Below are 17,268 nucleotides of genomic sequence, written 5' to 3' on the forward strand. Positions count from 1 at the left end.
ACTCACGTCCAAACAAACAAATATCACCATACCACATAAGGAATACACAATTAATGACTTTATCACATGTTCCACAACTGGTGTCATTTACTATTTAAAATGTCCATGCGATAAGGTATACATAGGACGTACTACACGTCCCATGTTCAAACGCATAAATGAACACCTAAGGAACATTACAAACCAATTTCAAGGACACCCCCTTTCAGTTCATTATGCTGAAATACACGGAGGAAAAATTACAGGCACCAAAATAGTAGGCTTAGAGACTGTTCCAAAAAATTGGAGAAAAGGCAACTACATAAAAATGATGTCAAAGAGAGAAAGTTTCTGGATCTTTGAATTGGACACTTTGAAACCTAAGGGACTTAATGCAGAGATTGAGATCTTTGCTTTTAACGAAGACTGACTGCTGTTCCAGCTTTTTTTTTTTTTTCTATCAATTAACCATCAAGTATAAAAAGGACCATGGGCAGAAGAACAACCATCCCTGATGAAGAAAGACGGAGCTTTCGAAACTAGTAGGAATTGGTCCTTCTGCCACACCGTCTTCCATTGAATCACGTGATCTACACGTGACTGTGACGTCACATCAGGTCCTCCTAGGTCCTGCACCAGTTCCACAATTACACGTGCGGTAAGGTACAGAGCAGTAGTCGCCGGCCGGGACTCTGCTCCTGCATCCCCCGCCCATCCTCCTCTCCAGCTACCCACCCGGGGGACTCCACCATAGGAACAGAGGTAAGAACCGCCCTTTCATCTCTGCTCAGACGGACACTCGAAGACGCAGGCTTCCACCTTCAACATCCAGAAGGTAAGCCCCAAAACCTCCTACCATCAAGCTTCATCATTATCATTCAAGAAACGCGCACTGACCACTACAGCAAAGATCTCTTCTACCAAGGAAGTAGGCTGCAAAACCTCCGACGCTCTAGCCTACCATAAACAACCAATATAGTCGGCACTCTCTTTTCCCTCCCCCAGATTTCACCCTATTTGTTCCAAGTCCCTCAGTACATTAAGTGAACTACCATTCAGTGCCATTTTTTTTTTTTTTTAACCTCCATTCTTATTCCCTCCTCAGATCACCTAAGTGATCCAAGCATCATCCTATTGATCATAACAGCCAATTGGACTTTGGGGGTCATACCCACCCCCCCCCCCCTCCCAGCCAGAACATCGGTCCTTTTACCACCTAGGAGCGTGCCCCTATTTTTGGGACCACACACGTTCCCCATTCAAGCAAGTAATAACCTCTACCTCCATCATTTAGAATCAACAATCAACCTCATCCCTATTTTCACCTTGTATTCTCCCATCTACACAGGTCTCCAAAGAACCTTTTAACATCTATTAGTGGGCTCACTCTTCATCCTACCTAACAAGGCTCACATCCATCTTTACTGGTAACTACCATTTACACTCCACTTATTTGTTTGCTAGCATTATACTGATTTTTCTTGTTTATACCTTTCACAGTGTCTTCACAAGGCCTCCCGCCACTTGAGTACTTACACCAAACCTAGTACCTTAGGTAACTACCATTCATCTCTATTCAGCTATTACATCAGTTACCTTCCCTATATTAGTTTCCCCCTCCTCCATTTTTTCTAGACCCAGCAACTGGACTGTCACCCATACTTTGGCCCCCGCTTCCTACTATTATACAAGCGGACTCTTACGAACTGCTAACCAGCTGACTAACCAGGATCTGACAAGGACTTCACTTGCACCTTTTATTCCACGCCGATACCCACCATTTATCTCAATCATTGTCATTACCTCTAGCCATTTTAATATTTTATATTCGTTGTACTTTTAATTTTCTATATTAAATTGTCATTGTCCTTTTAAACTTTACCATTAAATTGTTATTTTAATTTACCAATCTATTTAGGTTGTTATTCAGCCGCTTTTATATACCTGCTAACACCTGAGATCTAATTACTTTGGCCCACAGGGCAGCGCAAATTAATCTAGTTTTTTATCCAGGTTTCTATCTCTGATTCCTTCTGGACAGGTAGTGGCTCCTTTTCTAAAATTTGCTGCATACCCTTAGGACCACCTACTAGCGCCACCGACTGATGCTCATCTTCTGCTTGTTGCCTGTCCTTAGCAGTGGTTTCCTAGCAGCTATTTTACCATGAAGGCCTGCTGCACAAAGTCTCCTCTTAACAGTTGTTGGAGAGATGTGTCTGCTGCTAGAACTCTGTGTGGCATTGACCTGGTCTCTAATCTGAGCTGCTGTTAACCTGCAATTTCTGAGGCTGGTGACTCGGATAAACTTATCCTCAGAAGCGGAGGTGACTCTTGGTCTTCCTTTCCTGGGGCGGTCCTCATGTGAGCCAGTTTCTTTGAAGCGCTTGATGGTTTTTGCAACTGCACTTGGGGACACTTTCAAAGTTTTCCCAATTTTTCAGACTAACTGACCTTCATTTCTTAAAGTAATGATGGCCACTCATTTTTCTTTACTTAGCTGCTTTTTTCTTGCCATAATACAAATTCTAACAGTCTATTCAGTAGGACTATCAGCTGTGTATCCACCAGACTTCTGCACCACACAACCCCATTTATAAGGCAAGAAATTCCACTTATTAAACCTGACAGGGCACACCTGTGAAGAGAAAACCATTTTAGGTGACTACCTCTTGAAGCTTATCAAGAGAATGCCAAGAGTGTGCAAAGCAGTCATCAAAGCAAAAGGTGGCTACTTTGAAGAACCTAGAATATAAGACATGTTTTCAGTTGTTTCACACTTTTTTGTTAAGTATATAATTCTACATGTGTTAATTCATAGTTTTGAGGCCTTCAGTATGAATGTACAATTTTCATAGACATGAAAATACAGAAACATCTTTAAATGAGAAGATGTGTCCAAACTTTTGGTCTGTACTGTATAGTAGTATTAATTAAGCAGTCACTGTATAGCATTACTATTGAATTAAAGTATAGTATTGTCAGTATTTAATCAAGCTATGGTGATATTTAATACTTACAGTATAACCATATTATTCAGTCATTTCTTGTTAAGATCAATAACTCCCAATAGTGTTATATTATCTAGTCAATGTATAGTGGTATTATTCATTCACAGTATGAGGATGTTTTTCATTTATAGTATTGTAGTATTATACAGTAGCATTCAGTAACAATCTGGACCTTTTATTCAATATCTCTATTTTTCTGTCACAGTATGGAGCTATTATTCTGTTACTGTTTGCTAATGTTAATAACACAGTACAACCACAATATTTAGTCATTGTATAATAGTATTAATTACCCACAGTTTGGTCCCATTAGTAATTATATAGAAGGGCAAAATTAGTTATTGAATAGCTGTATTAGTTGATACTGTATATATGAAGCTATTGTTCAGTCACTGTATTTTCAGTCACTGTATGGTGATATTCATTCATTTTATGACAGTAATATTGTTAGAAAAACTGATCCTGAGCATATGTTCACCTCACGATTAGTGTTGAGCCACCCCCGTAGTGTTCGAGTTCGGTTCGGTTCGTCGAACACCCGTGTGTTCGCCGAACTGTTCGTCGAACTGTTCGTCGAACACCTTCGAACACCGTTAAAACCAATGGCAGGCAAACAAAAACACATAGAAACACATAGAAAACACCTTCAAAGGTGTCCAAAAGCTGACAAACTGCTCAGAAGACACAACTAACACATGGAAAAGTGACAAGTACATATAGTCATGCGAAAAGAAAAGAGGTGGAGGAGTAAAAGGAGGGGGAGACACAGATATAGGCATGTCATGCCCTTCTAAAATCCAAAAAGTGAGAAGCCGAGACGGCCAGTCCGCTCCTGCCCGTGCCACCTCCGTGTCGCCGGGTTTGTGCCAGAGCCGCGGTGAACCCTGACGGCCAGCCCCCCTCTCCCAATACTGGTGCCTGTCCGCTGGTGGGTCGAGAGAGCCCCCCTGTGGTGGAGGCAGCTCTAAGCTTTTTAATTTAAATTGTCCCTCTAATTTGAATGAATACACTTTAAATCCATTTACAAGGATCTATTGGAGGGCAAGTCTCATGCCAGCAGCCGCGTAATTCCAGCTCCAGTAGCGTCCACTAAAGCTGCTGCAGTTAAAAAGCTTTTATAAGGATCGAGCTCGGCTGTCCACTGCAAGGCATCCTAGTGCCAGTCCCAGCCCCTATGCCTTGGGGTGCCTCCTGATGCTCTTCACTGAGTATCCCGTGGTCCCGAAGCATTTCCTTTGAAAAAATTAAGTGTCCAAACTACAGGTGGTGTAGCTTGCTTAACAGCCGGGATAATCCGCTGACTAGCAGACACTGCTACTAGGCACAAAGTATTTCCTGGGCTAGATGCAGTTAAAAATTTGTAAGTAGATACTCTCGTTGGATGCTGAGAAAGCATTCCATAGAGTCTCCTGGCACGCCATATATGATTCTCTTAAAAAGCTTGGGGTAGGGGTCTAGGGGACCCTTTTATAGCCAAAATCACGGCCCTGTATCACAATACGTCACCTAGGCTGAAGATAAATGGAACTGTAGCACCGAGGGCTCGGTTGCTACAGACGTATTGCACCTCACCCAGAGGTGTGATATCACACTCTCAGATAAGGATGGAGTGTGGATCAGGACCCGACACCTGCATGCATTACACCACATTGCCGTGGGGCAGGGCGACCAATATGCCCCTGAGATGGGCACGACAGTCCCTGTCCCTGGCTGGAGTGGGGGGAGGGAACACTGAGGAAGGGGAACCCTGCAGTGCAGGAGCAGGGAGGAAGCAGTTCCTGGGTGCATTGAGAAGGGAGTATAAAAGGTGGGCACCATCTTAGTTCAGTGCAGAGAAGTCTGAGCAGAAGTGTCAGGGAGCAGGGGCTCTGCATGAGCTCTGCTCCGGAGGCGGGCCTAGTAACAGAGGCCCAGGCCTGCAAGAGGGAGAAGGAAGGAAGAGGAGCGGAGAAGGCTCCAGGAACGAGGAATGAAGGGATCCCAGGGGTGCGGACGGGCGAGTCGCCACCGCACGCCCGAATCCACCTGCGTGGAGGGGTCAGGCCAAAGGGGGAGACCGGTCCCCGAACTAGTGGAGGCAGGAAACGACCCTCAGCTAGAAACCGGAGGCTCTGACATTTTATGTGGCGCAGCCCCTTGCTCCACCCGCTAGGAAGGCACCACATAGGGTCAGGGAAACTGGCGCCAAGTTTACCAAGAGGAGGCCCGAGGCAGCCGGACAGAAGTGTTGGTAAGAAAGGCCAGACAAAGGACACACAAAGGGGGTCCTGTGAAGCGCTCCAAAGTTATCTGGGAGTTGTCTGAGCCCCTCACCTGGTGAGCACAGTACGACGTGGGCAGCCGTTACCTGCAGACGTGGTCTGGATAATAAGAACTGTGAGTAAAGGCCCTGAACTGCATCACTGACTCCGTGTCGTTACTGCTGCTGCCCTGCACCATCACCCCCATCCTCCGCATACACTGCCCTGAGGCTACACTCCTCCCGTGGGGAGTTATGCTACGCTCTGCTGCACCCACAACACCAGCCTTAGCGGTCTGCCCTGTAGCGGCGGTTCACTCTGACCGCAATCCACGGGTGGCTTAGTCGGACATTTAAACATCAAAACCACATAAATAGTTCCGCCACTGGTTTGACCGCCCTGAGCCACGGAACCGGATCGCCGCCACGAAGACTACAACCACCAGCATCCACCAAAAAGGGTCCGGCTCCGGGTGTCCCAAGGCCCAGGGGGTGCGTCAGAACATTTTCATCACCTTTCACAATCACCAATGGGACAAGGCAGGGATGTCCTCTGTCCCCTCTCTTATACATCCTAGTGACGGAGCACCTGCTCTCATCAATTCGCCATAACCCCAATATTAGGTGGATTGAGGTGGGAGGCACCGAGTACAAGTGCTCTCTATTTGCTGATGATGTCCTAGTATATATCACTCAATCACATATATCCATCCCTGCTGTTATGGCTGAAATAGATCACTTTGTTACATGGTAAAATTTTAAAATCAATGCAGCGAAGTCTGAGGCCCTCGATGTCTCCCTCCCTAAATCCATATAGGATTCCATCCAGTCCAACTTTCCCTTTGCCTGGCCCTCACAGGGTATCAAATACTTAGGAATTCCTATTCATAGAGACCTCTCCCATCTATGTTATCTTAATTTTGGGCCCTTTATTGAACAATTCCATACAGACCACGGTTGGCAAGTTAGAACTGTAAGATTCACTACGTGAACCACTGGTGTTTTGTGGAAAAGCACATGTACACCGCGTTCCAAATTATTATGCAAAAAGTGTTTAGGAGTGATAAGGGAAGAATTTGTTTGTTTGTCAGTTAAACTCATTGATGGTGATGTGTGTCAGGGCTCTTTATATCACTGTAAGCAATTGCAGACACCTGTGCTAATTAGTTTGGCAGGTGTGTCCAATGAAAGGCAAGACTACTTAAGAAGGCTCTCTCACATTATTAAGCAGCCTACATTTTCTGACAAAATGGGAAAGAAAAAGGATGTGTCGGCTGCTGAGAAGCAACAAATTGTGGAGTGTTTAGGTCAAGGCATGACTACAATCAACATTGTGCGATGATCAGGATGAAGTGTCTTGGCAATCAAGAAGTATGTAGCTGATTCACAGTACACACGTGTGCGTGCTGATAAGGGCAAATTGAGGACTCTTTCCTACAGGCAATTACGTCAGGTTGAAACAGCAGCGGCAAAAAAGCCTTGTCATAGCAGCAGACAAGTTTTTGAAGCTGCTTGTGCCTCCAACGTCCCCCGAACAACAAGATGCAGGGTCCTTCAGAGGTTTGCAGCTGTGCATATGCCATCCTGTCGACCTCCTCTATCCACTTCACACAAGCAGAAACGGCTCCAGTGGGCCAAACATTACATGAAGACTGATTTCAAAACTGTTTTGTTCACGGATGAGTGCCGTGCAGCGCTCGATGGTCCAGATGAATGGAGTGGAGGATGGCTGGTTGATGGACACCCCACGCAAACACGGCTACAGCGTCAACAAGGAGGAGGTGGAGTAATGTTTTGGGCTGGAATCATGGGGAGAGAGATTGTCGGCCCCTTTAGGATCCCTGAAGGCGCTAAAGATGAACTCCATAATGTATGTGGATTTTCTCAAACAGCACTTCCTGCCATGGTTCAAGAAGAAGAACCGTGTATTTCACAGCAAGATCATTTTTCTGCATGATAATGCACCATCTCATGCTGCACATAAAACATCTGCATCTCTGGCTGATATGGGCATAAAAGGGGACAAACTTATGGTGTGACCCCCATGCTCCCCTGACCTCTACCCCATTCAGAACCTTTGGAGCATCATTAAAAGGAGTGTCTATGATGGCGGGAGGCAGTTCACATCTAAGCAACAGCTCTGGGAGGGTATTCTGTCCTCATGCAAAACAATTGAAGCAGAAACCATCCAAAACCTGACAAATTCAATGGACGAGAGAGTTCAGAAGCTCCTTTCGAACAAGGGGTCCTATGTGAAAATGTAACATCACCTAGAATAAAGTTTTGAGTTGAAAACTGTTTGATTTCAGTTTCTAACAACCTGCTAATGCTTATAATTTCAAAAATGACCATTTTTTTGGTCTTTATTAAAATGAAAAGGTTGATCGAAAAGTTTGGGAGATCTAAGAGTGTGGCAACCCAGTAGTCATGATTACTTCGAATTCTGACAATATGAGGGTCATGCTGCAGGTAGTGCATCAAGAAGGCACTTATGTGTCTTGCGCATCTCGGAGCCCCAAAATTATTTTCCGGGCTAGATGCAGCTAAAAATTATTTTTAATTTGCAACCTGATGGAGGTCAGTATAGATGGACTAATAGAACAAGTCCCACACGCTGCTAGAAGCCCAAATATTTTTTCAGAGATAAATGAAGAAAAAAATTATTTTTAATTTGCAACCTGATGGAGGTCAGTATAGATGGACTAATAGACCAAGTCCCACACACTGCTAGAAGCCCAAATATTTTTTCAGAGCTAGATGCAGAAAAAAATTATTTTTAATTTGCAACCTGATGGAGGTCAGTATAGATGGACTAATAGACCAAGTCCCACACACTGCTAGAAGCCCAAATATTTTTTCAGAGCTAGATGCAGAAAAAAATTATTTTTAATTTGCAACCTGATGGAGGTCAGTATAGATGGACTAATAGAACAAGTCCCACACGCTGCTAGAAGCCCAAATATTTTTTCAGAGATAAATGAAGAAAAAAATTATTTTTAATTTGCAACCTGATGGAGGTCAGTATAGATGGATTAATAGACCAAGTCCCACACACTGCTAGAAGCCCAAATATTTTTTCAGAGCTAGATGCAGAAAAAAATTATTTTTAATTTGCAACCTGATGGAGGTCAGTATAGATGGACTAATAGACCAAGTCCCACACACTGCTAGAAGCCCAAATATTTTTTCAGAGCTAGATGCAGAAAAAAATTATTTTTAATTTGCAACCTGATGGAGGTCAGTATAGATGGACTAATAGACCAAGTCCCACACACCGCTAGAAGCCCAAATATTTTTTCAGAGCTAGATGCAGAAAATTTTTTTATTCAATTTGCAACCTGATGGAGGTCAGTATAGATGGACTAATAGACCAAGTCCCACACACTGCTAGAAGCCCAAATATTTTTTCAGAGCTAGATGCAGAAAATTTTTTTATTCAATTTGCAACCTGATGGAGGTCAGTATAGATGGACTAATAGACCAAGTCCCACACACTGCTAGAAGCCCAAATATTTTTTCAGAGCTAGATGCAGAAAAAAATTATTTTTAATTTGCAACCTGATGGAGGTCAGTATAGATGGACTAATAGACCAAGTCCCACACACTGCTAGAAGCCCAAATATTTTTTCAGAGCTAGATGCAGAAAAAAATTATTTTTAATTTGCAACCTGATGGAGGTCAGTATAGATGGACTAATAGAACAAGTCCCACACGCTGCTAGAAGCCCAAATATTTTTTCAGAGATAAATGAAGAAAAAAATTATTTTTAATTTGCAACCTGATGGAGGTCAGTATAGATGGACTAATAGACCAAGTCCCACACACTGCTAGAAGCCCAAATATTTTTTCAGAGCTAGATGCAGAAAAAAATTATTTTTAATTTGCAACCTGATGGAGGTCAGTATAGATGGACTAATAGACCAAGTCCCACACACTGCTAGAAGCCCAAATATTTTTTCAGAGCTAGATGCAGAAAAAAATTATTTTTAATTTGCAACCTGATGGAGGTCAGTATAGATGGACTAATAGACCAAGTCCCACACACCGCTAGAAGCCCAAATATTTTTTCAGAGCTAGATGCAGAAAATTTTTTTATTCAATTTGCAACCTGATGGAGGTCAGTATAGATGGACTAATAGACCAAGTCCCACACACTGCTAGAAGCCCAAATATTTTTTCAGAGCTAGATGCAGAAAATTTTTTTATTCAATTTGCAACCTGATGGAGGTCAGTATAGATGGACTAATAGACCAAGTCCCACACACTGCTAGAAGCCCAAATATTTTTTCAGAGCTAGATGCAGAAAAAAATTATTTTTAATTTGCAACCTGATGGAGGTCAGTATAGATGGACTAATAGACCAAGTCCCACACACTGCTAGAAGCCCAAATATTTTTTCAGAGCTAGATGCAGAAAAAAATTATTTTTAATTTGCAACCTGATGGAGGTCAGTATAGATGGACTAATAGAACAAGTCCCACACGCTGCTAGAAGCCCAAATATTTTTTCAGAGATAAATGAAGAAAAAAATTATTTTTAATTTGCAACCTGATGGAGGTCAGTATAGATGGACTAATAGACCAAGTCCCACACACTGCTAGAAGCCCAAATATTTTTTCAGAGCTAGATGCAGAAAAAAATTATTTTTAATTTGCAACCTGATGGAGGTCAGTATAGATGGACTAATAGACCAAGTCCCACACACTGCTAGAAGCCCAAATATTTTTTCAGAGCTAGATGCAGAAAAAAATTATTTTTAATTTGCAACCTGATGGAGGTCAGTATAGATGGACTAATAGACCAAGTCCCACACACCGCTAGAAGCCCAAATATTTTTTCAGAGCTAGATGCAGAAAATTTTTTTATTCAATTTGCAACCTGATGGAGGTCAGTATAGATGGACTAATAGACCAAGTCCCACACACTGCTAGAAGCCCAAATATTTTTTCAGAGCTAGATGCAGAAATTTTTTTCATTCAATTTGCAACCTGATGGAGGTCAGTATAGATGGACTAATAGACCAAGTCCCACACACTGCTAGAAACCCAAATATTTTTTCAGAGCTAGATGCAGAAAAAAATTATTTTTAATTTGCAACCTGATGGAGGTCAGTATAGATGGACTAATAGACCAAGTCCCACACACTGCTAGAAGCCCAAATATTTTTTCAGAGCTAGATGCAGAAAAAAATTATTTTTAATTTGCAACCTGATGGAGGTCAGTATAGATGGACTAATAGAACAAGTCCCACACGCTGCTAGAAGCCCAAATATTTTTTCAGAGATAAATGAAGAAAAAAATTATTTTTAATTTGCAACCTGATGGAGGTCAGTATAGATGGACTAATAGACCAAGTCCCACACACTGCTAGAAGCCCAAATATTTTTTCAGAGCTAGATGCAGAAAAAAATTATTTTTAATTTGCAACCTGATGGAGGTCAGTATAGATGGACTAATAGACCAAGTCCCACACACTGCTAGAAGCCCAAATATTTTTTCAGAGCTAGATGCAGAAAAAAATTATTTTTAATTTGCAACCTGATGGAGGTCAGTATAGATGGACTAACAGACCAAGTCCCACACACCGCTAGAAGCCCAAATATTTTTTCAGAGCTAGATGCAGAAAATTTTTTTATTCAATTTGCAACCTGATGGAGGTCAGTATAGATGGACTAATAGACCAAGTCCCACACACTGCTAGAAGCCCAAATATTTTTTCAGAGCTAGATGCAGAAAAAAATTATTTTTAATTTGCAACCTGATGGAGGTCAGTATAGATGGACTAATAGTCCAAGTCCCACACACTGCTAGAAGCCCAAATATTTTTTCAGAGCTAGATGCAGAAAAAAATTATTTTTAATTTGCAACTTGATGGAGGTCAGTATAGATGGACTAATAGACCAAGTCCCACACACCGCTAGAAGCCCAAATATTTTTTCAGAGCTAGATGCAGAAAAAAATTATATTCAGTTTGCAACCTGATGGAGGTCAGTATAGATGGACTAATAGAATGATGCTATGCCCAAAAGATTTTACTTCACTAGGTGCAGTAAAAAAATTGGTATTCTATACACAGGTGGTATATCTTGCAACACAGATAGGCTACTCCACTGACTAACACACTCTGCAATAGGCCAAAAAGGATTAGCTTTGCTAGATTCAGCCAAATGCTGTGAAAAAAACTTGCACAGCACTGGCACAGACCTGCCTGGCAAAAACTGATAGGAACTGATGTAACCTAGTCCTGAAAAGGACTCCAATTACAATTAGTCTTTACTCCCACAATCTATCTATTTAAGAGCACAGACCTGCCTGATTAAAGTCGTAGGAAATGCTGTAACCTAGTCCTTAAAAGGACTGCAATCACAACTATTCCCTACTCCCAAGCTATCTGTATATTTGTGCGAAAATTGGCTTGAAATTAACAAGGTATAGCGCACACAGCAACAGCGGTGCCGTCTAACACGCAGCTGCAGCAGTGAGAAAATGGTGGCGACGGGGAAAATGGCTTGGTCTTATAGGGCAAGGACATGTGACATACTCTGCCAATCACACATGCCCTTGCTTGTGTGAAAAAAAGCAGTTCGCTCCGTGTGTGCGCTGCTGATAGGCTGACAGATTGCACCTCCCCACTGCAAATGCGGGAAAGAGAAAAAAAAATGGAGATCTTCATTGTTCCTGCAGAGATCCATCCCCTGCCCCTCCCCCCGCCCCGCTGTACACTCAAACTGCGTATTAACATTAATTTTCATCATTACTGAGAAAAAATCCAGTTATGATTTTGGTGCACGAACAGTTATCGAACATAACCTCGAACAGCCGAATTTTTCTCAAATTGTTCGTGTTCGCCGAACGGCTCGAACACCGCCCAAAACAGCTCGAATTTGAGTTTGGCGAACAGTTCGAGTAGAACAACGCTCATCTCTACTCACGATGTGTCAGCAGACATCAAAATAGATAAGAACAAAGCAAGACTTTTCAGACATCTGCCCAAGGAAAACTGTATAAACAAAATGAACAGCCCAAAAAGAGGGAGCCATACCACTGTTTGTACAAAGTACAAAAAACAAAAACAAAAAAATTGAGCCGGAGCATATGTTGGTATATGTGCTAACTAGTGTTGAGTGATACCTTCCGATATCGGGAAATATCGGATCAGATTGGATCGGACCGATACCCAAAAAGTATCAGATATCGCCGATTCCGATACCAGAACGCAATGCAAGTCAATGGGACAGAAATATCGGAATAAAAATAAACCCTTTCTTTCCTTGTAGGTTAATTCTACATGAAGGAAAACAACTAGGAATAATGTCGAATATATTGGGGGAGGTGGGGGAGGCAATAAAGGCATAGAGGTTTAGCCCAATCAAATGGAATAGCAGGAATTAATATTTTTTTAAGACGTTCTGAGTAGTGTTGAGCCACCCCCGTAGTGTTCGAGTTCGGTTCGGTTCGTCGAACACCCGTGTGTTCGCCGAACTGTTCGTCGAACTGTTCGTCGAACACCTTCGAACACCATTAAAACCAGTGGCAGGCAAACAAAAACACATAGAAACACATAGAAAACACCTTCAAAGGTGTCCAAAAGCTGACAAACTGCTCAGAAGACACAACTAACACATGGAAAAGTGACAAGTACATATAGTCATGCGAAAAGAAAAGAGGTGGAGGAGTAAAAGGAGGGGGAGACACAGATATAGGCATGTCATGCTCTTCTAAAATCCAAAAAGTGAGAAGCCGAGACGGCCAGTCCGCTCCTGCCCGTGCCACCTCCGTGTCGCCGGGTTTGTGCCAGAGCCGCGGTGAACCCTGACGGCCAGCCCCCCTCTCCCAATACTGGTGCCTGTCCGCTGGTGGGTCGAGAGAGCCCCCCTGTGGTGGAGGCAGCTCTAAGCTTTTTAATTTAAATTGTCCCTCTAATTTGAATGAATACACTTTAAATCCATTTACAAGGATCTATTGGAGGGCAAGTCTCATGCCAGCAGCCGCGTAATTCCAGCTCCAGTAGCGTCCACTAAAGCTGCTGCAGTTAAAAAGCTTTTATAAGGATCGAGCTCGGCTGTCCACCGCAAGGCATCCTAGTGCCAGTCCCAGCCCCTATGCCTTGGGGTGCCTCCTGATGCTCTTCACTAAGTATCCCGTGGTCCCGAAGCATTTCCTTTGAAAAAATTAAGTGTCCAAACTACAGGTGGTGTAGCTTGCTTAACAGCCAGGATAATCCGCTGACTAGCAGACACTGCTACTAGGCACAAAGTATTTCCTGGGCTAGATGCAGTTAAAAATTTGTAAGTAGATACTCTCGTTGGATGCTGAGAAAGCATTCCATAGAGTCTCCTGGCACGCCATATATGATTCTCTTAAAAAGCTTGGGGTAGGGGTCTAGGGGACCCTTTTATAGCCAAAATCACGGCCCTGTATCACAATACGTCACCTAGGCTGAAGATAAATGGAACTGTAGCACCGAGGGCTCGGTTGCTACAGACGTATTGCACCTCACCCAGAGGTGTGATATCTCACTCTCAGATAAGGATGGAGTGTGGATCAGGACCCGACACCTGCATGCATTACACCACATTGCCGTGGGGCAGGGCGACCAATATGCCCCTGAGATGGGCACGACAGTCCCTGTCCCTGGCTGGAGTGGGGGGAGGGAACACTGAGGAAGGGGAACCCTGCAGTGCAGGAGCAGGGAGGAAGCAGTTCCTGGGTGCATTGAGAAGGGAGTATAAAAGGTGGGCACCATCTTAGTTCAGTGCAGAGAAGTCTGAGCAGAAGTGGCAGGGAGCAGGGGCTCTGCATGAGCTCTGCTCCGGAGGCGGGCCTAGTAACAGAGGCCCAGGCCTGCAAGAGGGAGAAGGAAGGAAGAGGAGCGGAGAAGGCTCCAGGAACGAGGAATGAAGGGATCCCAGGGGTGCGGACGGGCGAGTCGCCACCGCACGCCCGAATCCACCTGCGTGGAGGGGTCAGGCCAAAGGGGGAGACCGGTCCCCGAACTAGTGGAGGCAGGAAACGACCCTCAGCTAGAAACCGGAGGCTCTGACATTTTATGTGGCGCAGCCCCTTGCTCCACCCGCTAGGAAGGCACCACATAGGGTCAGGGAAACTGGCGCCAAGTTTACCAAGAGGAGGCCCGAGGCAGCCGGACAGAAGTGTTGGTAAGAAAGGCCAGACAAAGGACACACAAAGGGGGTCCTGTGAAGCGCTCCAAAGTTATCTGGGAGTTGTCTGAGCCCCTCACCTGGTGAGCACAGTACGACGTGGGCAGCCGTTACCTGCAGACGTGGTCTGGATAATAAGAACTGTGAGTAAAGGCCCTGAACTGCATCACTGACTCCGTGTCGTTACTGCTGCTGCCCTGCACCATCACCCCCATCCTCCGCATACATTGCCCTGAGGCTATACTCCTCCCGTGGGGAGTTATGCTATGCTCTGCTGCACCCACAACACCAGACTTAGCGGTCTGCCCTGTAGCGGCGGTTCACTCTGACCGCAATCCACGGGTGGCGTAGTCGGACATTTAAACATCAAAACCACATAAATAGTTCCGCCACTGGTTTGACCGCCCTGAGCCACGGAACCGGATCGCCGCCACGAAGACTACAACCACCAGCATCCACCAAAAAGGGTCCGGCTCCGGGTGTCCCAAGGCCCAGGGGGCGCGTCAGAACATTTTCATCACCTTTCACAATCACCAATGGGACAAGGCAGGGATGTTCTCTGTCCCCTCTCTTATACATCCTAGTGACGGAGCACCTGCTCTCATCAATTCGCCATAACCCCAATATTAGGTGGATTGAGGTGGGAGGCACCGAGTACAAGTGCTCTCTATTTGCTGATGATGTCCTAGTATATATCACTCAATCACATATATCCATCCATGCTGTTATGGCTGAAATAGATCACTTTGTTACATGGTCAAATTTTAAAATCAATGCAGCGAAGTCTGAGGCCCTCGATGTCTCCCTCCCCAAATCCATATAGGATTCCATCCAGTCCAACTTTCCCTTTGCCTGGCCCTCACAGGGTATCACATACTTAGGAATTCCTATTCATAGAGACCTCTCCCATCTATGTTATCTTAATTTTGGGCCCTTTATTGAACAACTCCATACAGACCACGGTTGGCAAGTTAGAACTGTAAGATTCACTACGTGAACCACTGGTGTTTTGTGGAAAAGCACATGTACACTGTGTTCCAAATTATTATGCAAAAAGTGTTTAGGAGTGATAAGGGAAGAATTTGTTTGTTTGTCAGTTAAACTCATTGATGGTGATGTGTGTCAGGGCTCTTTATATCACTGTAAGCAATTGCAGACACCTGTGCTAATTAGTTTGGCAGGTGTGTCCAATGAAAGGCAAGACTACTTAAGAAGGCTCTCTCACATTATTAAGCAGCCTACATTTTCTACCAAAATGGGAAAGAAAAAGGATGTGTCGGCTGCTGAGAAGCAACAAATTGTGGAGTGTTTAGGTCAAGGCATGACTACAATCAACATTGTGCGATGATCAGGATGAAGTGTCTTGGCAATCAAGAAGTATGTAGCTGATTCACAGTACACACGTGTGCGTGCTGATAAGGGCAAATTGAGGACTCTTTCCTACAGGCAATTACGTCAGGTTGAAACAGCAGCGGCAAAAAAGCCTTGTCATAGCAGCAGACAAGTTTTTGAAGCTGCTTGTGCCTCCAACGTCCCCCGAACAACAAGATGCAGGGTCCTTCAGAGGTTTGCAGCTGTGCATACGCCATCCTGTCGACCTCCTCTATCCACTTCACACAAGCAGAAACGGCTCCAGTGGGCCAAACATTACATGAAGACTGATTTCAAAACTGTTTTGTTCACGGATGAGTGCCGTGCAGCGCTCGATGGTCCAGATGGATGGAGTGGAGGATGGCTGGTTGATGGACACCCCACGCAAACACGGCTACAGCGCCAACAAGGAGGAGGTGGAGTAATGTTTTGGGCTGGAATCATGGGGAGAGAGATTGTCGGCCCCTTTAGGATCCCTGAAGGCGCTAAAGATGAACTCCATAATGTATGTGGATTTTCTCAAACAGCACTTCCTGCCATGGTTCAAGAAGAAGAACCGTGTATTTCACAGCAAGATCATTTTTCTGCATGATAATGCACCATCTCATGCTGCACATAAAACATCTGCATCTCTGGCTGATATGGGCATAAAAGGGGACAAACTTATGGTGTGACCCCCATGCTCCCCTGACCTCTACCCCATTCAGAACCTTTGGAGCATCATTAAAAGGAGTGTCTATGATGGCGGGAGGCAGTTCACATCTAAGCAACAGCTCTGGGAGGGTATTCTGTCCTCATGCAAAACAATTGAAGCAGAAACCATCCAAAACCTGACAAATTCAATGGACGAGAGAGTTCAGAAGCTCCTTTCGAACAAGGGGTCCTATGTGAAAATGTAACATCACCTAGAATAAAGTTTTGAGTTGAAAACTGTTTGATTTCAGTTTCTAACAACCTGCTAATGCTTATAATTTCAAAAATGACCATTTTTTTGGTCTTTATTAAAATGAAAAGGTTGATCGAAAAGTTTGGGGGATCTAAGAGTGTGGCAACCCAGTAGTCATGATTACTTCGAATTCTGACAATATGAGGGTCATGCTGCAGGTAGTGCAGCAAGAAGGCACTTATGTGTCTTGCGCATCTCGGAGCCCCAAAATTATTTTCCGGGCTAGATGCAGCTAAAAATTATTTTTAATTTGAAATCTGGTGGAGCTTATTATAGATGGCCTAATAGGATCAGTGCTGCACACTGCTACAAAGCCCAAATTATTTTCCAGTCAAGATACAGATAAACATGATTAGTAATTTGAAAGCTTAAAACGGTTGGTAGGGTGATTTTAAACAATCATCAAGCTTTTACTCTCCACAGGATGACACAGGGGTAGAAAAGTCGTTTCGGATCCATGATTTGTTCATCTTTATGAACGTGAGTCTGTCTACATTATCAGTGGAGAGCCGCGTGCGCTTATCTGTCAGCACACCACCAGCAGCGCTGAACACACGTTCAGAC

At 44.0% G+C, this 17,268-nt stretch overlaps 1 long non-coding RNA gene across 1 annotated transcript; it reads left to right on the forward strand.

Annotated features, from left to right (window-relative positions):
- The first annotated feature begins 1,314 nt into the window (after window positions 1-1,314).
- On the forward strand, window positions 1,315-1,891 carry LOC141257973 (uncharacterized). The gene is made up of 3 exons (XR_012318154.1): window positions 1,315-1,406; window positions 1,480-1,534; window positions 1,615-1,891. It is a non-coding gene; the product is annotated as an uncharacterized lncRNA (long non-coding RNA).
- Window positions 1,892-17,268: the final 15,377 nt, after the last annotated feature.

Source organism: Phyllobates terribilis, unplaced genomic scaffold, assembly GCF_046119375.1.
Source record: "Phyllobates terribilis strain yellow unplaced genomic scaffold, ASM4611937v1 Scaffold_3__8_contigs__length_932513732, whole genome shotgun sequence".
Classification (NCBI taxonomy): Eukaryota; Metazoa; Chordata; class Amphibia; order Anura; family Dendrobatidae; genus Phyllobates; species Phyllobates terribilis.